At 40.0% G+C, this 25,673-nt stretch overlaps 2 long non-coding RNA genes across 4 annotated transcripts in view; one reads left to right on the forward strand and one right to left on the reverse strand.

Moving 5' to 3' along the window:
• The window catches only part of LOC127490501 (uncharacterized), a 66,069-nt gene extending 49,345 nt beyond the window's left edge, over nt 1-16,724 (reverse strand). For all 3 annotated transcript variants that reach the window (XR_011389421.1, XR_011389420.1, XR_011389419.1), the window contains exon 1: nt 16,639-16,724. This is a non-coding gene — a long non-coding RNA (uncharacterized lncRNA). The remainder of the gene's footprint in view (nt 1-16,638) is intronic.
• A 5,679-nt stretch (nt 16,725-22,403) lies between these two features.
• Nucleotides 22,404-25,673, forward strand: part of LOC127490500 (uncharacterized) — a 46,418-nt gene continuing 43,148 nt past the window's right edge. The window contains exon 1 of the long non-coding RNA XR_011389706.1: nt 22,404-22,551. This is a non-coding gene — a long non-coding RNA (uncharacterized lncRNA). The remainder of the gene's footprint in view (nt 22,552-25,673) is intronic.

Genomic DNA, 25,673 nt, shown 5'->3' on the forward strand with positions numbered 1-25,673 from the left:
ATAATGGTAGTAGATGTTTACTGAGAGTTTACTATATGCTGGGGTCTGTTCTAAGTGTGCTGCCTGTATCAATTGATTTAATTCTCACAACATTCCTAAGGAGTCACTATTTAGTAGATTTTATTACTGATTACACAGGAATATCTTTTATTCACTGTTGGCTCTTCAGTGCTTAGGGCAGTCCCTGCTCACAGTATGTGCTCAACGAAAGTACACTGATCAATAAATATTGTACATATGAGAAGACAGAGGCAAAAAAATGGGTTCAGTTACTAGCCAACGGACACTTGGTTAATAAGTCGGTTTGTTAATTTTTGCAAGCAAGCAAGAGAGAAGTTTGAATCTAAATTAATATACTAAGGTGCTAGTCACAGAAAAATAACTGGTAATGTACATTGGGAAATATAGCATGGAGAGACATTATCATAACTGTTGCCGTGACTACTTTGCAGGAAAATGTGGCTATGTATATAATATTGAAAAATGTATACATTTTTAACTCAGTTTCTGCCTTAGACATAATCATGTTCATAAAGATTGTACTTAGAAATCTGTTTATTGATGTATTCTGTTGACACTTGAAAAATTCAACTTCATAAATCAAGAACTCATTGCATAAAAATTACATCACTTGCATGCAATAGTTTAACATTACTCTATAAATATGTGCTGATTTAGAAAGATTGTTATTACGGGGAAAATGCTGGGGCCAAAACAATGGATATATTTTGCTTCTATTTGCTTAAAATAATCTGGGAGGTTCTCTTGTTCATTCTCCTCCCAACTCTCTCTCAATGTGTCTGCCTATTCCCTTCATCTGTTACTACATACATACAGAACACACACACGTAGTTACATGTATGCATATTTGTAATTCTTCTTGGAGGACCCAGTCTGTCTTTGGAGAGAGGCCTATGTTTGCATATGCTTTTATAGCCTAAGTGTTACTATGTGCAGGCATTACTTTTTAATGGAAAAGCTAATTCATGATCTAAATATTTGTATATATCCAAATAGAACTATGAATCCATGAACATTTTCTCTACGGACAGCCAGTGATCTGAGATCTGTAGGAAGGTAGTGAAATTAGCAGGCAGAGATACAGGAAAGGAATGCTGTTTCCTTACTGAAGTTAATACTTTTGTGCAGCTGTGTTTTGAATAAAGCCATGACAGTGTTAAAAATACAGTAAATACAGTACTCCTGGTCATTCTTCTATTGTTTCTATCCCATTTTTTCTGTGACTTCTGTAACTTAAAAGTTTTTGAAATGGAATTGCTTCAAATAAACTGAAGATTTGTTATAAATAAAAAAAAATTCTGTTTTAGAACAATGAAATGTCTAGGTTTTCCTTTTAATGCTGAGGTGAATACAAACGTATAAATAAGTGTATAATAAAGTAAGAGCAAATTAAATATGAGACTGGAAATGCTATTTGAAAAGTATAGTTACATCTTTCTGATTGCCAAGGAACTTATTCCACTACCCATTGATAGGAATTAGAAAAAAGTAGTAAACTGTGAAGATAATGATAGTGCACTCAAAATCTAAGTTGTATTGTTGATGCCTACTTAAAATACTTTGGCTAGTTAGGTTTGTTTCTGGTTACTTAGTACCATATTTGAATAAGCAGTATGGGACCTCAGAGGATATACTGGAGCAGTTTGAAGTTAAAAAATAAGCAGCAAACACAACGTATCTGCTTGCACGACTTTTTTTTTTTTTCTAGTTGGCATAACTGCAACACTTTTTTTTTAAACTTTTATTTAATGAATATAAATTTCCAAAGTACGACTTATGGATTACAATGGCTTCCCCCCCCCCATACCGTCCCTCCCACCCACAACCCTCCCCTTTCCCACTCCCTCTCCCCTTCCATTCACATCAAGATTCATTTTCGATTATCTTAATATACAGAAGATCAGCTTAGTATACATTCAGTAAAGATTTCAACAGTTTGCTCCCACACAGAAACATAAAGTGAAAAATAATAGATGATTTTTTTTAAATGATGATGAAATCAGATCAGACCTATTGTCATGTTTAATCCCAGTGAGAGTCAAGTTGGGAATTGATAATTTCTTTTTTTTTTTTTTTTTTTTTTTTACTGAAGATCAGTTTAGTATGCATTAAGTAAAGATTTCAACAGTTTGCACCCCCATAGAAACACAAAGTGAAATATATTGTTTGAGTACTTGTTATAGCATTAAATCTCAATGCACAGCACATTAAGGACTTTTTTTAAAAGTGAGCTTAGAGTGAAAATAAAGCAAGCAGGGCGGGTATTCAGCCTGGTTGGTAAGATAGCTGCGCCTGCCTGGAGTACCTGTGCTGAGTATTGGGCTCTGGCTCCGGCTCCTGCCGGTTCAGGCAAGGTGAGGCAGAGGTGAGGGTTCAAGTTATTGGACTCCTCACCATCAGGTGGGAGACATGAATTGAATTTGCAGCTCCCAGCTTTGGCGAGTGAACCAGCAGGTGAGAAAGTCCCTCTCCCTCTCCCCTCCCTCTCCCTCTCCCCTCCCTCTCCCTCTCCCTCTCCCTCTCCCTCTCCCTCTCCCTCTCCCTCTCCCTCAACAAATAAATTAAAAATTAAAAGGTAAATAAATGTGTATATTTTGCCCTTGCTCCTATCCCATGGAACTTTATTTCTGATACAGTGATTAGAAAACAAACACCACAAAATGCTTTTTAAATTAGCAAAATGAGCTCACCTACTTTTTGAATATAATCTTTTTCAGGAAAGGATCTAAGTAGATTTGGAAAAAAGTTCATTAAAAGAACAAAAGCAAAACGAAAGGATTTCAAGTATTTGGGAAACACTCCAAAGTTATCTACAGTGGACAATTTACCAGTTACTGAAGCATGCACTGATCTTTCAGGCCACCCAAGCATCCACTGAGTATCTTCAGATGCTAAAAATCCAGTAAAACTCATTTAGGAAGGAGTAAAGAGGCTAGCAGAGCATGTACCCTCACTCCTAAAAGCCTAAATACAAATCTGGGAGATAATATAAAGATAGCAGATGTAATAGGGGAAAAATAGCAGAGTCTTATAATTTTTATTACAATATCAAAGATAAAGTATGAAAAGGGTAGACCATAAGTAGAAATCTTAAAAACTCACAGAGGAAACTTACAGAACCTACAGTTCAATCAGCATTTTAGATCTGGAAACAAATTAAGAAAGTCTCTCTCTCATTTCTCAAAATCATTTAAAGTTGAAAATGAAAGAATGCTACAATTGGACGGTCCCTGAGGGAATCAACTAGCTGAGTGGCAGGTGTAATGAACATGTAGGCATTAGAGGAGCTGAGCCTGTTCTGAGTAAACACAAACCAGTGGGAGAAATCAAGTGGACTGGTTGTGTTAAGAGTCTCGTTTGGCAGATGGGGATAAACCATCCTGGGTCAATTTAGAAATGAGATTGGGTGCTTAAAGGAGAAGCTGCAATGCTAAGCTGATTGTTCAACATTCGATTCAAAAGGCATTAGTGTGCTATTATTCTCAAACAAAATGGAATGATAAAGGTGTATTTTGGAGAGAAGGAGAAGAAAATTAATTTGGCTAGCAAGGTAGTTAGACGAGTCAACCTGGCTTGTATTATAAAAGGATTTGATAAAAGGATATATGATAAAAGGATAGAAATATGATGGCTCTGAATTTTGATGGAAAAATAATAGCTGAGAGAAAATGAAATTGAAATATCTGAAATCCCAGATGCACTAGCTATACTATAATTGATACACATATATGAAAAATGTCTTCATACTGTCAGTCTTCTTTGGTGCTTCCAAAAACGTGGGTGAGTGAATTGGGAAAAAATCCGATAGGATTTGAAGTAAAAGACTGAGAGAGATAGGGGTAGAATATTTAATGTAATTGCATTTTTGCTAAGAAATTATGGTGTTCTATGCAGGCAGTGCTGTAAATACTGATTATGTAGGGGTGTGTATGTGTTGGGACGTAAATGGATCAATACACAGTATCTGGGTAGGGGAGGCTCCTCATACAATTACCATTACGATTCAACATGTTAGGTGCTACATGCCATTTTATATGTTTTCAGGGGAGGAAAATGATGCACAGAGTGTTAGGGATCCAGGTCATCAAGATATTCCATCTTACAACTTGGATTGAGAACCCAGTTGCTCTTGTGTCAAGTCAAGATTATAGTTGCTGGAGTACATTTACATGCTATTGCGTTTGCCCACATTCTTTGCAAGGCAAATGTCTGTCTCCTTGTCCATTAATTGCCATACTGAATTTCTAGATAAAAAGTTGCCTCTTTCTTTGTGTTAGTGGAGTAGTTGACACTGTGATTTCTGTGGCAAAGGAAAAGTCTGTCCTGTTTCAATATTCTATTGTTAGCAGCTGCATAATATATGAAATTCCATGTATTAGAACTCCATTTCTGTTATCTAAGATTCCCACAAAATGCTAACAACAGAGGGCTAATTTTGTGTTGTATTGCTACCACTTGGGACACAGGTATTCCATATCTAAGTGCTGGGTTTGAGCACCAGTTATTCCACTTAGGTCCTAACTAATGCACCTGGAAAAACAGGAGAGGATGGCCCAAGGACTTGGGCCCCTGGCAGTCATGTGGGAGACTCAGAATTCCAAGCTCCTGGCTTTGGCTTGGCCCAGGCCATGACTTTGCAGCCATTTTGGAGAGTGAACCAGAAAAAGGAAGATAGCCCTCTCTCCCTCTCTCCTTTTCAAATGAATAAACCTAAAAGAATTATCAATGATATTGTAAGACAGTTGTCTGCATTTATTTCCTGCTTAATGCAGGTCAGTTGCAGGAACTTTTTTTTTCAACAGATTTATTTATTTATTGTGGAAGTCAGAGTTATAGAAAGGGAGAGACACACAGAGAGATCTTCCACGTGCCGGGTTCACTCCGCAGATGGCCACAGAAGCAAGCGCTGGGCCAGGCTGAAGCTGGAAGCTTCTTCCAGGTCTCCCATATCAGTGGCAGAGCCCCACACACTTTCCCCATCTTCTGCTGCTTGTCCCAGGCCATGAGCAGGGAGCTGGATGACGAGCAGGGAGCTAGGGCTCAAGCCGATGCCTGTATGGGTTGCCGGCGTTGCCCAAACGCCAGCCCAGAGTTTGGTAACAGCATGTTTTTCTGGGAGAAAGGAAGAAGATTCGGGGAACACTGGGTTCTCATGGTATCACAGTGAGTAGGAGGGGAGGGGAATGAGAACCGTCTGTTTGCATCTGGACCTAACTTTCTATCTCTGGCTCCCTTACAAAATCATTCTAACACTTTATATTTATGTCTCCAATAAGCTAAGGTTGACTCATTAGTTTGGCTTCTCAGTGATCTAACCTATCTGCATTCTCCAAAGCTTTCCAAATTCTGCACAAGACCAGTAAATTATAATTGGGGATTCCAGGAACCATCTAAAAAAAATGCTTAGAAATCGCTTTATGCTAAGAAGAACTTGCTTTTTAATGGGGTTTCAGTGGTTAATTTTTTTACATGAATAAAGACTTGGTAAAACAGAAAGGTAATATTTAGATAAATAGAAATTAGATGCAGTAAAATAGTAAAAACACCTACAACAACCTTAACAACTCAAATAATTTTGAAATAGAGTATTTAAAAAGTAACAACAAACAGCAGACAGGCAAACTATAATATATTATCAAAAAAATTTGATGTTCCTTTATGAACGACGGAGAACTTTTGGGTTCATTTTGAAAGGTTACTGCTTTTTATAATAAGAAAAATGTCTAAAACTAAAATGAACTTAAGTTGTACAATATGAACCAAGAAATAAAGCAAAAATGGATGTTTTTATGCAAAAAGCATTCATTAAGACAAAATGGCAAAGCTACTGAAAAACAAGAGCTGTCAGGCACACATGTCCTTGAAATAGCTTTGAAATACATAAAGCAAAATATTAGACTTTGGAGAACTAGCGATAGCAGTCATTATAGGAAGCATTAACATACTTCTTGTGGAAAGAAAAGAACATAGAGACAACAAAATATCAGGCTCCAGAGGATTGAAAAATATAGGTCAGAAGTTGAAAACAGGCAAAACTTAATGCTGAAAAATGTTCAGGTCAATAAAAGGCATATTCAGAGGGTAGGGTGGAAGGAAATATTTTGAGTATGAACGGCAGACAAACAACTAAAAGCTAGGATATTGAAAGACTCCCTAAAAATTGATAACAAATCAGGGAAATAGAAAACTAAGCCACACCGAGATGTCACTATGCATTTCCTGATTATAAAGATGAAAAATGCTTACAATATCACCATCGTTACCAAGTGAAGAATCAAATACTTAGAGACCTCCTTAGAAGTAATAAAGTATCATGGCAAACATTTTGACACATTCTTTGAAATCTGTCCATTTTTGACTAAACTTTTATCAAAAGTTTCAGAACCAAATATGTGTATTATGAGTGTATATAAATGTGAAAATATAGAAATAAATCAATGAATGGAAGCATTCCGTATTAAGAAGTGTGGTACCACCGTACTCAACATGATTTTTTTTAAATGACAACTTTGCAAACTGATGCTGTATGTTAAGTGAAAAGAGTAAGGTTAAGAGGGAAGAGAATTATCACTTAGGTCACATGTGCATACCTGTGATGTGTACACACATGAACATCTGTATACACATGTACAGAGACTCGGACACATAGCTGCACATCTCGGAGAGGTCCCCAGGGATACTTCACTTTTAACATTGCTTTATATTGGGAGGGAATAGGAAATAGAAAGAGAATAGGGTAGGACTTGTACTGGTATTTAAAACCTCAGAATTGGGCCGGTGCCGTGGCTCACTTGGTTAATCCTCCGCCTGTGGCGCTGGCATCCCATATGGGTGCCGGGTTCTAGTCCCGGTTGCTCCTCTTCCAGTCCAGCTCTCTAATGTAGCCCGGGAAGGCAGTGGAGGATGGCCCAAGGTCTCCTGGAAGACCAGGAGGAAGCATCTGGCTCCTGGCTTCAGATTGCCATGGCTCTGGTCGTGGTGGCCATTTAGGGGGTGAACTAACGGAGGGAAGACCTTTCTGTCTCTCTCTCACTGTCTAACTCTACCTGACAAATAATATAAAACCTCAGTATTACATGCATTTTGTAAGTATATATAAGGTCTATAAATAAAAAGAAGTGACTTCTGTTTTGTGAACACTAAGCATCAAAAAGTTGGCCAACAGTCCCTCTTTTTTTTTTTTTAATTTTGACCTTTTAAACTTTTTCTCTTGTTAAAGGGTATTTTACAAGTTTAGATGTTCTGCAAGTGTGTAGAAAAATGGAACATCTGGTTCATCTTATCTTAGAACTTGCAGCTCCACCTTTTGTTTTTTTATCTATTTTTTTTAATCTATTGTCCAGAACCGTGGGCTGCTTCTTAACACAATATATGAACAAAAGCCCTCATGTTTCCAAGATCCCTTCTTGTATTTTCCATATGTTGACAACACGCAACTTCTACACTTAGAAACGGTGAAAGTAAACAAAAACAGCAACAAAACTGTTGAAATTGTTTCTCACCCTGTCTTTGGAGCTGTGTCTCTGCACAGTGTCTGTAGTTTCTATATGTTTGCTCATCTTGGGGGCCTTCCCTGGGGCATAGCCCATAAAGCCACCACCTGCAGAGTCAAAATCCCACGTGGGTGCTGGTTGAAGTCCCAGCTGCTCCATTTCCCATCCAGCTCCCTGCTAATGCACCTGAGAAAGCAGCATGGTCTAAGATGGTCTAAGCTTGGGCTCCTGCTTCCATGTGGGCGACCTGGAGGAAGCTCTTAGCTCCTGGCTTTGGTCAGCTCCAGGTGTTGTAGCCATTTGCAAAGTGAATCAACAGATAAAAGACCTCCCTGTGTCTCCTTCTTTCTCTCTGTGGCTCTGTCTTTCAAATATTTTTTCAAATGTTTAACAAAAAATAATTATCCTGACCTCAAACTCCTGTATATTAAAACACACCTGTGGACATTGATTTGTAATTTATAAGTGAAATTTGGCACTTTGCATGATTTATATACATTATTTTATATACATTGCTATCCCTGTTCCAATGGAAAATGCTTTGTAGTACAATTTTTGTTTTGAATAGTGTACAGCACAGTGCAATTAAAGGGAAATATATAGTTAGACAGTCTTAAGGAATTTCATCAAGTCAAAAGAATGTATTCAAGAGTTTTGCTTTTAGATCCCATGGTATAATTTGTGACAGGGCAACACCTGCACATACATTTTGTTTGCATTTTGTAAGGTCAGAGATCTGTCTGGCAACTGAGACTTAAGAGGCCTGTCTCTCCAAGACGTCCTAACCATGGAGAATGACTTGATTGTGACTACTGCCGTCAATGGTGTGCGAGGTGAGAGACTGCAAACAAACCCTGGCTCTGAGGCAGAGAAGGCAGGGAAGCAGCAGTGAGTCCCACGGTGTTGGGTAGGTGATGGCTGCGTTTTGATGTGCCAGCCCCCGTGGGGCTTGAGGGAACAAGATCCGGAAAGAAGTGTGGTACAGAAAAGAGCGCCCTTCGCTGTCGGCCTCTACCTAGGGAACTGGCCGATTCTGTAGCTACACAGGGAGAAAGGCCTGGATGAGGGGGAGAGAGCCCCTGCACAACAGAGCAGAGATTTTCCCTGTTGTCAGCCAGTGGTAAACAACAAAGATTTGCAATTTAGGGTCAGTCTAGGAAATGTGAGCTCATGCTTAGTGGGGAACCTGAAGAGCAGCAACTGAAGAGCAAGAAGACCGAACCTCACAGCACTAAAATCCATCCCAAATCGGCTTAATCCCTGGTTGGGTGAAGGTGATCTGCCCTCATTTTGCTCATTGCCAAAGGGCAGGCTAATCCCTCTCTGAAGAAAAGAACATTATTCAGAGCCTCCGAAGTTGCTCATGCACAAAGTCTGTTACCCAGAGAAAAATTATCTGAAGTACACAAAAGTAGATCAGGAGAGAGAAAACGTAGGAACACAGTGAAACTGATGAGCCCATTTCACTTTCCAACAACCGTGATCGGTTGAGGAAGCTCCTATAGGACCCATCCCCCATCCATTCCTTTGATAATAACTGCTAACTGTGGATAAAAAGAACTCTATGCTATTTGAAAGGACTCAAGAAAGACCGTAAGCAGCAGAGCATGGAAAGAAACAGGAAGGAGTGAGTTTGCCATTTCGTTCTTTCTAGCCTGAGGGCAGGCCGCTGTGGCATGAGTAGAGCTCCATTGGAGAAGCCATGAGTTTCAGGCCAGAAGTAGCAGAGAGCCAAGTCCAGGGCTACCGAAAACACTGGAAACAAAGAAAGAGCTAAGGGAGAAAGGTCAAAATTCTGCTTATAAATTTTCCCAAATTGCTGGCTGATACCTGCACCAAAGTGCACAGGGAAGACTCCCAAATAGCCAAGCTGGGCATCAAAGAACCCAATTGGAATTTGAGTTGCTGCCCGGTAGGCAAAGTTACAGACTACATCCAACTACCTTGATTGGCTAGAAAATATCATTCTTGATGAAAGTAGCAACATCTGAGATAGAATGAAAAATACCAGGACCGGCGCAGTGGGTTAATCCTCCGCCTGCGGCATCAGCATCCCATATGGGTGCCGGTTCGAGTTCTGGCTGCTCCTCTTCCAATCCAGCTCTCTGCTATGGTCTGGGAAAGCAGTAGAAGATGGCCCAAGTCCTTGGGCCCCTGCACCCACGTGGGAGACCAGGAAGAAGCACCTGGCTCCTGGCTTCGGATCAGCCCAGCTCCAGCCGTTGTGGCTGTCTGGGGAGTGAACCAATGGAAGGAAGACCTTTCTCTCTCTCTCCCTCTCACTGTCTGTAATTCTACCTCTCAAATAAATAAATAAAATCTTTTAAAAAAAAAGAATGAAAAATTCCCAAAATACAAGAATGGAAATCATCAGTAAAAGTAAATCATTGGAGGCCGGTGCCATGGCTCACTAGGCTAATCCTCTGCCTGCGGCGCCAACACCCCGGATTCTAGTTGCGGTTGGTGTGCTGGATTCTGTCCTGGTTGCTCCTCTTCCAGTCCCGCTCTCTGCTGTGGCCCGGCAGGGCAGTGGAGGATGGCCCAGGTCCTTGGGCCCTGCACCCGCATGGGAGACCAGAAGGAAGCACCTGGCTCCTGGCTTTGGATCGGCGCAGTGTGCCGGCCGCAATGCACCAGCCATAACACACTGGCCGTGGCGGCCACTTGGGGGGTAAACCAATGGAAAAAGGAAGGCCTTTCTCTCTGTCTCTCTCCCTCTCTCACTGTCTAACTCTGCCTGTCCAAAAAAAAAAAAAATCACTGGAGACAGAACCTGAGATGATCTAAATCAATATGTGTAAATTGATTTTACTTCTGTATACCAAGAGGAATTACAAAAGAGAATTTTAAAGAAAGTACTCTTTACCATTTTACAATCATGTACTTAACAACAAATCTAATAAAAGATATGCAAGGCTTTTGTTCTGAGATCACCAAAATACCCCTGTGAAAAAGTCTGATAGCCTTAAATAGAAAAGAGATATATCCTGTTCACATATTAGAATGCTCAGTTTTGTGAGAGTATCCTTTTTTCCCAGACTGAGCTATAGATTGAATGAAACCCAATCAAAATAGAATTGATTATTGTAACTCAATACTAATTTCAGAATTGCTGAGACATATAAACAATAAAGAATATATGTACAGTTCAGCACATGCTCAATTAGACTTACCGCTAATGGTAGTTAGAAATGTGCCAGGGGATTCCAATTCAATCGCACCAAGGTGGCATGTACCTATGCCATCTCACTAATCAAAGTGATCAGTTTCAGTTCATAATTGATCATAATGATAGGATTAAGAGTCAAAGGGATCACATAAACAAGACTAGTGTCTGCTCATAATAACTGATAGAATGAAAAACGAGAGAATGATCCAACATGGGAAGTGGGATACACAGCAGACTCACAGAATGGGCAGATGTCCTAAATAGCACTCTGGCCTCAGAATCAGCCCTTAAGGCATTCAGATCCAGCTAAAAAGCCCATGAGAGTATTTCAGGCATGGAAAGCCATGACACTGTGGAAAAAAAAAAAAAACACAAACAAACAAAACAACACCTAAATGAAAGATCTCTGTGAGATCCCAGTGGAAAGAATGGGCCATCAAAGAAGGAGGTACCTTTCTCTGAAGGGAGGAGAGAACTTCCACTTTGACTATGGCCTTGTCTAAATAAGATTAGAGCTGGTGAACTCAAGATGCTTCCATAGCCTTGGCAGCTCATGACAAGAGCCTAGGGTGATTACTGATGCCATAAACAAGAGTGTCAAATTGTTAATTCAACAGCAGGAGTCACTGTGCACTTACTCCCCATGTAGGATCTCTGTCCTTCATGTGTTGTACTATGTGAATTAATGGTATAACTAGTACTCAAACAGTACTTTATACTTTGTGTTTCTGTGTGGGCACAAACTGTTGAAATCTTTACTTAGTATATACTAAATTGATCTTCTGTATATAAAGAGAATTGAAAATGAATCTTGATGAAGAATGGGATGGTAGAGGGAGCAGGAGATGGGATGATTGTGGGTGGGAGGGAGGTCATGGGGGAAAAAGCCTCTATAATCCAGAAGTTGTGCTTTTGAAATTTATATTTATTAAATAAAAGTTAAAAAAATATTTGGCACTTGGAGGAAGAAGAGAAAGAACCACAATGGCACTGGAAGCCAAATGTTAAGAATTACTATAAGGGTACATTAATTAAAGCAGCTGTTGTTACAAGAAATGGAAACAGAGCAACAAAATTCATAGGAAATGTCTTACAAATCCAACTTTTACACACACTGACTTAATTTTTGATAAAGTTTACATACAAGGAGAAAAGGGTAGTGTCTCAGTAAAAGGTACTAGTCAAAGGAATGTCTGTTTTTAAAACAAAGAACACCCCCAATTCATAGTATATGCAAAAATTAATTCCAGATGTTACGTAAATATAAATGTAAAAGGTGTAACACTAAACTTTCTGGACAAAAACAAAGGAGCTTATCTTCTTGACACTGAGCAGCAAGGAGACATTTATTAAATAGTGTATGAAAGCACAAATTCTAAAGGAAAATAGTGATTTCATATACTACATTAAAATTAAGATACTTTGGCTCAAACTATACAGTTAGGAGGTTAAAATGGCAAAACACTCTCTAGGGGAAAATATTTCTAATACATATTATAACACATGACTCATTTAGAATATACAAATAGACATCTCGATAAATCAATAGAAAAGCAATAAGAAAAGCAAAATCAAACTATCCAACAGAGAAAGGGGTAAGTCTAGAACAAGTACTAACTATTTCCTCAGCAACTATACCCCAACCATTCATTATTGTCCTGAACAGTCTATGGATCATCCAAACTCTATTCCATTGCTCAGGGATTCACAGATTCTCTTGCCTCAGGCTCCTCCTCTCTTTGCATATAAACTAAGTCAGAAGAAGGACCTAATATCTGCCTACTGGAAAATACCCTCTCATCCATACAGAAACATGCCTTGGGGCTGCAATGCAGCTGGAATCTCTTTGGCCAACAATTTGTAGAGTTGCTCCATTTTCGACACATTCCCATGGTCTCTCTCTATCTACTTAGCTGATCAATAAGGACCTCCTACCCGACAGCTTCCATGACCTCACAGGTAGAACACAATGGAGGGAGAGTCATTGGTTCAACAGCAATAGATTCGTAGTGGGGAGAATTGGGATGTAACTCTCCCTTGACTTACTGTGTCCTCAGGATATTCTGCAACCTGAACCAAATATTGTACTTTGTGGTGTAATGGGTAGCTGCTGTGCCCATGTGAAATTAAAAATGTTTTAGATGTGACAGTTCACAATTCACAACTGGTAATGCTATTGCATGGGATTTGACATCCTGTGAAGAGAGCCTTAGTCTGGGGGCAAGGTACTACAGCAAGAAGTGACTTTGTTCCAAGTTCTAGAGGTGAATGGTGCACATGTCCTGTAGAGCCATGCTGGAAAGTTGATGTAGCATTTGCAGCTACCCCACATAGCCAACTCCATGGGAACTGCTGAGCCAGGTGACTTGTGTTATGAATCCTGCTATTGTCCTGAGCCTGTCTCAAAGCTGGCAGCGATACTAGATTGAGGCAGTATTCTCAAGGGATGCACACTGCCTCCAAAACTGAGTCAGAGGTAGAAGCTCGGTGCTGCTCTCCTAGTGTCGGCCAGTATGAGGTTTTTTTCACCTTGAAAATGATGTCATGGTATACCAAGACCTTGAAAGATACTGAGAGTGCATCTGCTTCCATTTTACTCATAATAATGTATTGTTCTTATTATGTTGATCAAGATCACTTTTTCTATAGCTTCTGTATTGAGTGTTACAATATTGTAGGCCTTACTCCAGTGGACAAGGGACTAACCTGAGCATTCGGCCAACTCCAAAGAGTATCCTTCCTGATTAGATACTTAGAACATGACAAAGAGGTGGGTTTTTCTATATGTTGGTCTCAGTATGAGACGGATCTGGGCTAAGTGTTCATTATCTGGCCTCAGTGTACCCCTTAAATTACTGCAGAGAGGTGCCATACAATCATTTGGGGTGCTTTAGTGACAGTGGTGGACCAATATGCAAAAGCTTTAGAAAGAGCTAGACAGTTTCTCCAATGTTCCATTATTTGATAAGTGGCCGCCAAGCAACATTGTATCCTTCATTTAATATTGCAGAGTTGGTCTTTAAACTTAATTCTTTCTTTCAATTAATGGATACTGGTTCACCATTGGAAATTAGGCAAGTGACAGGCTGATTGTTTCCACTGGGACAATGGCAGCTTTTATCAGGCAATGGTTTTCTTGTTTTCTCATCAATCTTGCCTCTACTAGCTATCATCATGGATATACACAGGTCAGGGTTCTCTGATGAGCATCCTAGCCTTATTTCCTGCCAAGTAATTCTATCAGACTTGGATCTTAGTTTAAGTACTGCTGCAATGCCCCCTCCATCCTCTAATGATGTCACCCAGGGTTTCAGTCCCATATACCATCCCTACCAACATACTGTCTAGCAGAGGAGAGCCATTAGCAATCTCCTCAACAGTACTGTGGCTTTCCTTTATGTATTACTGTAGGTATGGCTCTACCTGTCCTGCTGGTGAACAGAGTGACCTGACAAGCTTTTGAGTCACAGAGTCATTCTAGCATGCAGTCTGTGTAGGTGGTGACCCTTTCATTCCCTCTACCAGCACGGCCATTATAGTTGTACCACCGTCACCTCTGGATTTAAGTGCTTTGATCTAAATCACATGGGAACATCCCCAATTCCAAAGATTTCACATTGTCATCTGTGTATGTGGAATCTTAAAAGAGTTGATGGATAATGTATATTGTAAAAAATAAACTGCATATATTTCAAAAATTTCTGCACCAAAATAAACTTATGTTTGAATTTCATTTTTCAATGAACTTCTGGAAGCCTCCACCTATTCTGCCCCATGGTTTAGCATCCTCGTGTAGCCTCCCTCGGTGTGTTTGCTCAGTTCCTGTCAGAATTTATGGGCCAGTTCTGCTGATCCTTTTGTCTTTTGGTGCAGCCCGACCTCTCCCATTGCAGCTGTGCTCAAGTTTGATCCGAGTTACTGGTGCATTAGGTTGGAGGAGGGAGTTTGATTTTGAGGAGGGCAGTATTTTCTTTCAAGACCTGTGTCTGAACTGAGGCACCTGGGAGTACTATAGACGGCAGGGTAGCGGTGAAGACTGCCAATCCCTAGCAAAAAGGTGTGGAAACAACCCTCATGTCACGGAGATTGAGAGGACCATGAGTGGTCAGGAAATAACAGCCTTCCGACTTGGAAGGTTTTACTCGGTGTCTCAAGCACACACAAAAAATATTCTCATCCCAGGTCCCAGGATCCTTTGAGGGCCTTGCCTTTGATGTTGCAGACTCACATACTGTGAACTCAAATATCTCTGTAGCTCTGTTCCTCTAACCAACACATCCTCAGTCTCTTACGGAGCCTGGCGTGCCCTCCACTGGTAAGAGGTGGGTTTCTTTCTATAGCTCCTTGGGGTCTCCAACACTATCATCTTGAGTTGATAATTGACTACACTGATTGTTACTTTCATTTGTCAGCTGCTTTCAGTTTTCTGTTGCTGTAACAGAAGAGCTGATATGGGGTATTCTGTGAACTACAAGAATTTATTAAGCTTTTCATGTTGGGGCCTGGAAGTCCAAGACTGGGCAGCCACTTCAGGCGTGGGTCTCGTGGTGTGTCATAACATGGCACAAAAATGCAAGGGCAGGTGGGTGCATGCAATGGAGGGCACATGCGGTGAGGGGCAGACTCCATCACATCCTGCTCTGGAGATAACTGATCCAATCTCTTGACTTAACCCTTTAATACCCAGTAACTACCTCAACACCTCCTCAAGGCCCTACCTGTCAACATTGCCACAATGGCAGTAAAATTGCAACATGAGTTTCTGAGAAGCCAAACTACAATTAAACAATAGCATCACTCCATTTGTTCCCTGAGTTAAAATTCTTGAAGTATCCGATTGATGTGGACCCTTTTATAGAAGTTTTAAAATCATATGTTTAATCTTGGTCCCTCAAAATGCGATAAGGGAGAAGTGAACACCTGGTGAACAGTCCAGCAAGGAATGTACCTAAAGACCAGATTTAAAGAGTAGGGCTTTGGCTTGCAGAACATCCGGAGATGTGACTGTGACACAGAAAATACTGCAAGTGTTTCACAGTGCAGGTACCCATAGAAGCAGCCTTTCTTTGAACTATGGTGGTTTGCAAAAAGTGTGTAGAAAATGAAATTAGAAGTCAAGTTTAATTTGATGCAGACATTTTTGGAAATCCGTGCGTAGCTTTTTTATATAATACACAATTTCTAAGGACTTTTTGAAGACTCCTAATGTAATATTGAGGTAAACAGTACAAAGTAGGTGATGTTTGACGTTGCTGTTCTTTTTCCAAAGTATATGCACTTGGTAATGGTGTATATTCTGGGGTTTGCTTTGAGTTCTGAATCATGCCTGCTATTTCTATTCTGTGTATTAATGCTAACAAAATGAAAGGCTAGTGAAAGACTTTGAAGTACCTTCCAGCTGTTTTATAATGCTTGAATGATCATAAAACAAAGCTGATTTTAAAATTATGTTTAAAGTTGTCATTATAAACCAGAGGCCAGTTACTTTTTCATAATTCCTGAATATTTTTGTGTTAACAAATTATCTTTTAGTTGTGACCCACTTTAAGTGGGACCTAAGTACCTTGGGCACCAGGAGGTCCCTTTTAATGTGGTAAACACTGCGTGAACAAGAAGCTGGGTTTTATACATTCTTGAGTCACGCTTCATTTCTGAAGGTCTGGAATAGAATAATGAGCAGTGCCTGTAGTCAAGGAGAAAAGCGCTTTCTAGGCAAATAGCTGGGGACTTTTTGTTAGAAATAAAACCCATACAGAACAGAGATTCCAGAAATGTACTTTAAGGATGACTTTTAGCTTTCTGATACAAATCTGTATTTTCTCTTCTTGCTTTAGTTAAAAGTAAATGACTTGATTTAATTGAGAGGGAGAACACCCATCTACTAGTTCATTTCCCAAATACCTGAAAGAGGGCTGGGCCAGGGCCACAGCCAGGAATACAATACAGGCCTCTCACCTGTGGTGTAGGGACCAGTTAGCTGAGCCAGCATCACTGATGGTAGGGTCTGCGTTGGTGGGAAGCTGCAGTCCGGAGCCAAAGGTGAGAACAGAATGCAAGTACTATAATGGGGGGGCAGGGCATCTTAACTGCTGGACCAAATGCAAGCTCCGCCCTTCTGCTTTTGTAAGGTGGCTAGAAAGTAAGGAGTTGAGAGGAAATACAAAAGTAAAATAGAGAGCTGATTTTTCCAGTGATGCCAAAATTATAATTGAACGGTCAGTAGTGACTGATAGTTGCTTTCCAAGTACATAGCAAACGACAGCCCTGATGGTTGCTCACTTGCCACCTATTAGAGCTCATTCTGGGTTTCTGTAATGAAGCACTTAAATTAGGTTTCTGCGGTTGAATTTTTATTTATTTTTTACTAATGAGTTAAAGAGCTGTGTTTGTGTGTCCTTAAAACAGGTATCATTTTAGAAAAATGTAAATACCTTTTTCTTGCAAAGATGAAATAATAGCTTCAAAAATTGCTCAGTTTCTTGTTTTTAGTATAAGAATGAGTTGTGGTCACAACAATAAGAGACTTAAAAGTATCTGGTTTAAAACAATATGTGTGTCAAACTATATACACATACAATTTGCATATATAATTGTGTATATGTCTCTCAGAAGAAAAGTTCAGCTTTTGAGGTAAGAGGGAATAAAAAATCCAGATTCTGTGTGAAAAGTAATAGAATGCTGGCATAGAAACAAGTGTTTGGGGAAAAATCCTGGGCTGTAATGGATAAGTTCAAGGTGTAAGCTGTAACCTCAGCCCTTCTGCTCCGGGAAGAGAGTCCATCCAAGCAGATCATGCTAAGGCTCACAGGGGCAAGAGTGGCTGTTTCCTGTCTACAATCCCCTGCGCCCATAGTCTGTTCAACATTGTGGTTTCAAGACCTCCTTACACTGTTAAAAATTCACAAAGACTCCTAAGAGCTTCAATTAATCAATTTGGGAAGACACAGATACACGTTCCATTAGCCATGACCACAGTGAAGCCATGGGTGCTGTTTAGCCCCTGGATAATTCTGTAGTGAGTTTAGCGAAGGCTGGGAGTAGGAGATGCAAATGAGCTCTCAGTGACTGTGATGAGCTTTGACCAAGTGGACCTCCATGCACACTAATCGCAGGCTGAAAGATTCCATCTGTATTTTCTGGAAAGACCAATTTGCACAAAGAGTAAGCCACTTCATCCAACTTAACAGTATGTTACGTTCATTGGGAAAAGAATACTTCATTTGGTTTTCACATTTTAATTAGGAGAATGTGTAAAGTACAGCATAGTATAAAATATATATATGGCCACTTAGATTATTTAAAGACAATCAAGAAAGTGTATCTGAACCCTATAGAAGTGGAGGGAACTTTGGTTCTCAAAGTCCACACCAGAACACTCTTGTGTGTGGGGCGCCCCAGCCTTCTTATCCTTCCTTGGTGATGCAACTCCAGGTCCTCTTACTATCTAGTTAGTAATTCAGTCTGGGGGCATGTACAGCCTCCAGGGCTTGAGAAGGGGGGCCCCTCTGTCTGAAGATGAGGAACTAGAAGCTTCTGAAGAGGAGTGGAGGTGTTCCCTGAAGAATCAGGAGCAGAATCTGCCTCTGCTGTCATGGAGAACAGACCCCAGAACAGAGACAGGAGAGCTGGGAAAGAGGATTGCGGCCAAGAAGCTCCTTTGTGAAAAGCTAACATGATTTTTTCAGCTTCCCAAAGGGTCATATTTGGCACAGAGCTTTAAAGATGTCCTCTCGCTCTGACACGCATCTTGTGTTCTGATTCCCTGTGGGCTCTGTTGGGGAGGTATGCCGGCAGCCCCCACAGAGCTGGGAATCGTGGGGCAGAGGGAGAGCTGTCCTGGGAACAGCTGGGGAGTGCCAATGCCACACGCTGTCTGCCTTCTTGTGTGCCAGAGGACAATGCCGAGTGACAGCTTGGACACCTGCTGCTGACTGCCCATCAGAACTTTTGCCAAAAGAAGTAACTGCCTTAGGCATATCCTACAGCTGCAAATTAGTGTCATCTTTGGGCCTTGAATTTACTGCAGATTCATAACCCACAATCTTGCAATGAGTAATGTAAAAACCCAGGAAGCTGGTTTTGAAGGGATTTTCCTCTTTATCTGCTGTTGAATTGATAGTCTTTCTGACCTGTCAAAATGCTCTCATTTCTCAGTGACAGACGTGGAGATTAAATGGCAGATAGATTTTTTTTCAGGAGTGTAGTAACAAGATATATAACAGGGCTGCTGGTTGAGCTCAAATGAATTTTTCTATAACCCATGAGTTATTTCTCCTTATTTTTCTTAAGGATCTGCCCTCTCTGTCTGGTTAAAGGCAATGTGTTAGAAATAAAATTGTAAAGAAGTTAAATTATATATAGATATATCTTCTTTAATAAATGAATATATATATACTGATATTTAATTATACTTATGAAAGAATTTATATGAAGGATAAATTCTTATATATATGTACTGTTACAATACAGAAGTATATTAAATGTTTATATGTATATAAAGAATAGAGTACATTTAATTAAGGAGAGCTAATGTCTGGTGAGAACCACTGGCAGGAAGTATTCACTACTGCATCCAGTGTAACCATTCAGGGCTTCAGTCTCTCTCAAAATGAAACACAGATCCAGCTGGCATTTGGAGTAGGTACCGTAGCCACTCCTCCTGATGCATTTGAGTATATCCATTAATCTTCTATACAGGTGTTTAATATTTTTCCAAAAATAGAACAGTCTTCACCAGCAAGTACAGTATAATTTATTTATTCTGATATCTCAGGAGGCGTAAAATTGAGCAGTTCTCCTATGTGATTACCAATCTAAATGAGAAACACTCTTCCATGTAACCATTAGAACTCTTGTTCACAGCCATAGTCTTTGGCAGGAACTACCATGATATATTTAGGAATAAGTGACACAATTCTTTGTCTTTTTTCGTTCTAGTGTTACAGATCAAGAGATAATCAAAAAATGTTGGGCTGTTCATATTGGAAAACACTTAGAGACACGACCATTCAGGACCTCAAACCCTGTTTGAATTAAGCCATAAGATGAATAAAAACCCTCAAGGTGGCAGAATCATGAAACAAAATGAAACCTCTATTACAACATGGTCTCATTTCCACTGATTATTATTAGAATTCTTCATCAACTCAGTACTTCATGATGAGATAGGGAAATATATTAATAATGCCATTAACGAAAATGAAAATGCCATTATTAATGAAAAAGCATTACTCAAATTGCAATTCACTGAAGCAGTGCAAGTAACCTTTCTACTTTAAAAATAAAAGTATCCTACATTTAGAGTCATTGCTTTTTGAGAAAAAAGAAGGTGCTAAACAAAAAGGACAGAGGAGCATTAGTGGAACAACCAGAAGTCATCCTAATACAAATGTGTTGATGCTTTATCATGGTGGAATTCTATAATTGGGGATGAATCCTGGATTTGTTTTCCTACTTTTAACTTTACAAACTGTAGAAGTTATTTGTTGACAGAAGAAAATACTTCCCCATCATTTTCTATTCTATATTGCATAATATACATACTGGAAGGTTTGCAAGTAGGTAATCTGTCCTCTTTCATAGTCTATGAAAACCCTGTGGATACATTTGCTAGTTCCTAAGCTCCACCTATTCATAGCCCTTCTCTCCTGGGCTCTCAGATGGTAGGTTAATGTCGTTAACAGTCCAACTTCTTCACTCTTCTTGTACCCACTCTATGCCATGTGAAATTCTAACTCTTCTCTATAAAGAGGTTTAATCTAGTTCCCTATCCCATAGATCTGGGCTTTGCTCTTTGGCTTGCTTTGGTTAATGAAATAAGGTAGAAGTAACAGTGTGTCAGTTTGAAGTCGAACCGCTAGAGGCGCTGTGCACTTTCCTCTGACTGTTGCACCCTGTCATCACCTTGGGGGTGTTCCTGGATTAGCTGCCTGGGGAATGAAACACGCAGAGCGACACAAAGGCTTCTCAGTCACCTTAAACGTGGCCGGCGTAGGCCAGCTAACAAACGCTGATCTCTCTCTGAGGCAGCCCATAGCTCTGTGGATTAGTAATGTCATTTGACTGTGACACGTGTATCACCTGTATGCATTAACGTTTTGGAATTTTGTATTTTCTTAAGGTCAATTTATATTGATGTCCAACACATGCTGCAGATGGCAGCATGGTTTCAGTTGGGTGCAAGCATATCAGATAAGTTTTTAAGTATAGTATTTAAATTGTCTATCTTTGCTTAATTTTGGTCCACTTGATCTGATGGCTTTTTAGAGGTTTATATTATATTTTCTTAATAGGATTTTCCAGTTTCATCTAGTGGCATCTATCAGTTTGAGGTTTATATATTTTCAAATTTATAAATATTAAGTATATGTTTCACGACTGCTCTTTCTGTTGATAATTAGTTTTTTATCATTTTTAAGATTTTTGTTTTACCTGTTTTCATAGTGTTAAGGTCACTTCACTTTTAAAAAGTTTATGCTTTTTTTATCTACCTTATTAACTATTTAAGACAATCTTGTTTTGTTTTAAAAAAAATTCCAGAGGATTTAAAACAAAAGGTTTGAAAAATCTTTTTTCTCTCTTTTATAAAAAATGCTTGAACCTTTTTGAAAAAATTAATGTAAATGGAAGAGCTGTGAGAGTAAGAAATGAGAAAATGTGAAGGTACTTCCATAAATTTGTGGAAAATGTGACCCTAAGTTTATTTGGAAATCCATGCATATATGAGGCCTGTAGAGTGTTCAAGGAATATAGATAATAAGTAAAAACTATGCACTCATTTAGTTTTTTTTTCACCAAAATAAAATTACTCTTTGGTTTCCTTTCTCCTTGAATGTTTTTGAAGTTCATTCATATTAAATATAAAATTTAAAAGGAATACCTACAACAGTGGCAGAACTTATGTTATGAATAATTGAAATCATCAGTAAAATCCTAGGTGAAACAGATGTTTCTAAGAGGAAAATACAAAATTTCAAAATTGGTGGAGGAAAAGGAAAACTCATACAGACTAAAACACCCTCAAAGCCTTAGCAGCAGCCAAACAAGTTACCCAAGTGGAAATGTAGACAGCCACAGGTAGGGGTAATGCTTTTTTTTTTAATTATTTTTTTATTTTTTTGACAGGCAGAGTGGACAGTGAGAGAGAGAGACAGAGAGAAAGGTCTTCCTTTGCCGTTGGTTCACCCTCCAGTGGCCGCCGCGGCCGGCGCGCTGCGGCCGGCGCACCGCGCTGATCCGATGGCAGGAGCCAGGAGCCAGGTGCTTTTCCTGGTCTCCCATGGGGTGCAGGGCCCAAGCACCTGGGCCATCCTCCACTGCACTCCCTGGCCACAGCAGAGAGCTGGCCTGGAAGAGGGGCAACCGGGAGAGAATCCAGCGCCCCGACCGGGACTAGAACCTGGTGTGCCGGCGCCGCAAGGTGGAGGATTAGCCTAGTGAGCCGCAGCGCCGGCCCAGGTAATGCTTTTAAAAGTAATTCTGGGTACAGGCTTGCTAACTACTGTTGTCATACTAGTGTACATTTGAAACTTAATGTTAAATAAAATCACAATCCTTTTCATAAATAGTCGCAGAAAAATTCTACACCAAATAGTTGTATTATCAAAAAATAATACTGAACCACTGTGACCAAAGTTGTATCCCAGGAGTGCGGGGCTGTTATGAACTCCGAATCGGAGCTGGTATAGAGCCAGTCCCGATGGAATGCACAGGTAGTGCTGTTTGCACACAAGCTGTCGTTGCTATGGTGCCAGTTGAGCAGCTCCTTCCTACATCACTTGACCAGGAGTTGCATTCATTGACTTCATAATGTTGAAGAATCCCTGCCTTTCCTGGAAAATTAGCAACTTGACCATGATGATTTTTTAAGTATGTTGTGGGATTCAGCATATTAATGTTCTATGTAGTATTTTTCTATTAATTTTTAATAACTGGCTACTAATTTTGTACTTTCTCATTACATGTTCAGTTTGGGTATCAAAGATAGAATAGACTCTTATTTTGCTCATTAATTTTCTGTAGAAGAGCTTATATTATTTTGTGATTATTTCTTGAGTGAACATAGGAACTACCCTTTAAAATTATTGGTGTCCAGGTTTTCTTTTGGGTGAAAGAGAAAATTGTGTATTTTTATTAAATTTCTAACTAGCCATTGGCAGATTATTTTTAAACTGGTTTTAATTAGTGATACCATTCTAAGATATAACTTTTCAAATTTGTTGGTATTCCTTTTAATGTATATCATTGGTTTATTATATGAATCTAAAAATATCCATTATATCTCTAGTAAAGTATCATTTTGTTACCACAAATGTCATTTTTAAAGGATCTCTCTTATTCAGAATTTTTTTTTGCCTTTTATTACTGGAAGTTTGTCTCTAATGTTAGACTTTTCTAAGACGATGATAAAAATATTTAAGAACCAGCATAGCATAGACACCAAGCACAGAGATCATTGCTTGATTTTTTTTGAGCTATATATCATGTAGAACACTATTTTTAATTTTTTAAAGGAAATATGTTTAAAGTGTCTTTGTGGCCAGCACCGTGGCTCAATAGGCTAATCCTCCACCTAGCGGCAACGGCACACCGGGTTCTAGTCCTGGTTGGGGCACCATTCTGTCCCGGCTGCCCTCTTCCAGGCCAGCTCTCTGCTATGGCCAGGGAGTGCAGTGGAGGATGGCCCAAGTGCTTGGGCCCTGCACCTCATGGGAGACCAGGAGAAGCACCTGGCTCCTGCCTTCGGATCAGCGCGGTGCACCGGCCGCAGCGCGCCAGCCGTGGCGGCCACTGGAGGGTGAACCAACGGCAAAAGGAAGACCTTTCTGTCTCTCTCTCTCACTATCCACTCTGCCTGTCAAAAATTAAATAAATAAATAAATAAATAGTCTTTGTATCAGTACCCAACTTACATGTGTTATAGTCCAATTTTAACATCTGTGTGATCCTTCCAATTTATCACACTGGGAAACTTTTGAGACATTGTCAACAAGGACGGAAAAACTGCCATTTTCAGTTCTTGAACTTAGTTACTGAATCTTCTCCACGTTTGACCTGGCTATGTGGACTCCCAGCTTGAGATGCAGTTCAAATCCCCAGCACCTACACATTCGTACATGGCTGGATTTTCTCCCATGAGATCTGAAGGAAAGTGAAGCACATATTACAGCTCCATATTCTTAAAACTGATTTTGCTCTATCTGCAGATTTTTTTCCTCCCTTTTTACAAGATAAAAACTGGCTTTGCTTCTTGGGAGCTACCTAACACATCAGATATATTTAGTATGGCTGCCTCCCCAACCCCTGGAGGCTAGTCCCTGGGTGACCTCATTGAACAGAATCCATCAACACACTCAAGAGTATTTGTTTTGCTCTACTTTTTATCTCATGGTGACAAAGGTTTATCTTCCAACAAATACATCATACTTGGCTCATCTCTTTCCAGTTCTTCTTGGCTTTGCCTATGCAATATATCTAGAACAGTCGTTGTCAACCAGGCTTGATTTTTCCTCCAGGAGAATACTTGGCAGTGTGGGAAGACATTGTGGTCATCACAGCTGAGGAGGACCGTGGCTGTGGAGAGCATCTGTGTAGTAAAGACCAGTTCTGCTAAATACCCTAAGACGCATACGAAGTCCTGCAGCAAAAACTTAGCCACGCCCAAATGTCAGTAATGCTAGGGTCCAGAAACCCTGTTCTAGAATCCAACCACCCCTCACCACCTCGTCTACTCTTGCCCACTGGCATCTTCCGTCACCTGGATTGTCCCTACACCACACCACCTAGATTCCCCAGTGCTGTTCTTGCCTCCTAACAACCTGTTCTTTCTGCGGTTCCCTGAAAATGGCGTCTCACTTGTCTACTCCACCTCTTCTGACAGTCTCTGATGTCACTCAGTAAAACGGGCCCCTAGTATCATGTCAAGGTGCTATACCATTGGTGCTCTCATCTGTGTCTTGCTTTACCCCAGTCTGAGCACACTGGCTTCCTGTTCAACAAAGAACAGGTTTGCAAAAAAGGAACAGCTGGGTAGCTCCTTGCATCAGGATTTTGCCCCTTCTCTTACTGTCTGAAGCACTCTTGGTACAGAAGTCTCCGTGGCTTGCTGACTTCTTTCAGGCCAGTGGAAAGTTTCTGGATTCTGCTGTTTGCAATGGAATCCTACTCCTGTCCCAAACGGCTGCTTCTCTGCCTTAACTGTTTCTCCCACCACGCACATCATCGCCAGCCACAAAGTGCATTTTTCTCTTTCTGTTCATTTTCTACCTCGCACCAGTAAAATATAATCTTTGTGAGGACAGCAGGTTTTATCTATTTATTATGAATCACTGATATATTCACAGGGCTTAGAATCATACCTGAAACATAGTAAGAAATCAGCAAGTAAATATTTGTTGAATGAATAAGTAAATGGATGAATAAATGAACTACTGAGCATGATTATCTTGGCCTTCCTTACTGGTCTACCTTGCCCCTTGTTGGAAGTAATTCATGTCTTGTTCTTTAGGCCTATTTCTTGCTTACAAGGTTCCTGCTCTGGCTTAATTACAGAGCGTTTTCAAAGATGGTTTAGGTACGAAGTCTTACAGGACACTTTCTTTGCAACGTTGTCATGGGCTCAGTTTGGTTTTATGCTGGGACTCTTCAGCTCCCAAGGCAGCTGGGTCTAAGGTTTTTGGGGAATAACTTGCCATAATGCTCCTCTCCCTCTAGGTCCACGCAGAACTTTTGTATTTCTAGGCTTTGATGCTATGACCGTGAGCATCAGCAGTTTGATGCATTAACTGTTTAGAAACTTCAGTAGTCACAAGTGGAGGTTATTTGAGAAGATGTGCTCCTAAACATTTAAGCGTCTGTACTTTGACCTATTTTTCTTATTTAGGACCCCTGTGATACGCCCTAGTTTTATTTGTAAAAAGAACAGGAGGATATGTTACCTCATAGTGTTTGATTAAGGTTGCATTTCTGTTGTTCAAAGTTAGTTTTACCTA

This window comes from Oryctolagus cuniculus, chromosome 6 (assembly GCF_964237555.1).
Source record: "Oryctolagus cuniculus chromosome 6, mOryCun1.1, whole genome shotgun sequence".
In the NCBI taxonomy this organism is placed as follows: Eukaryota; Metazoa; Chordata; class Mammalia; order Lagomorpha; family Leporidae; genus Oryctolagus; species Oryctolagus cuniculus.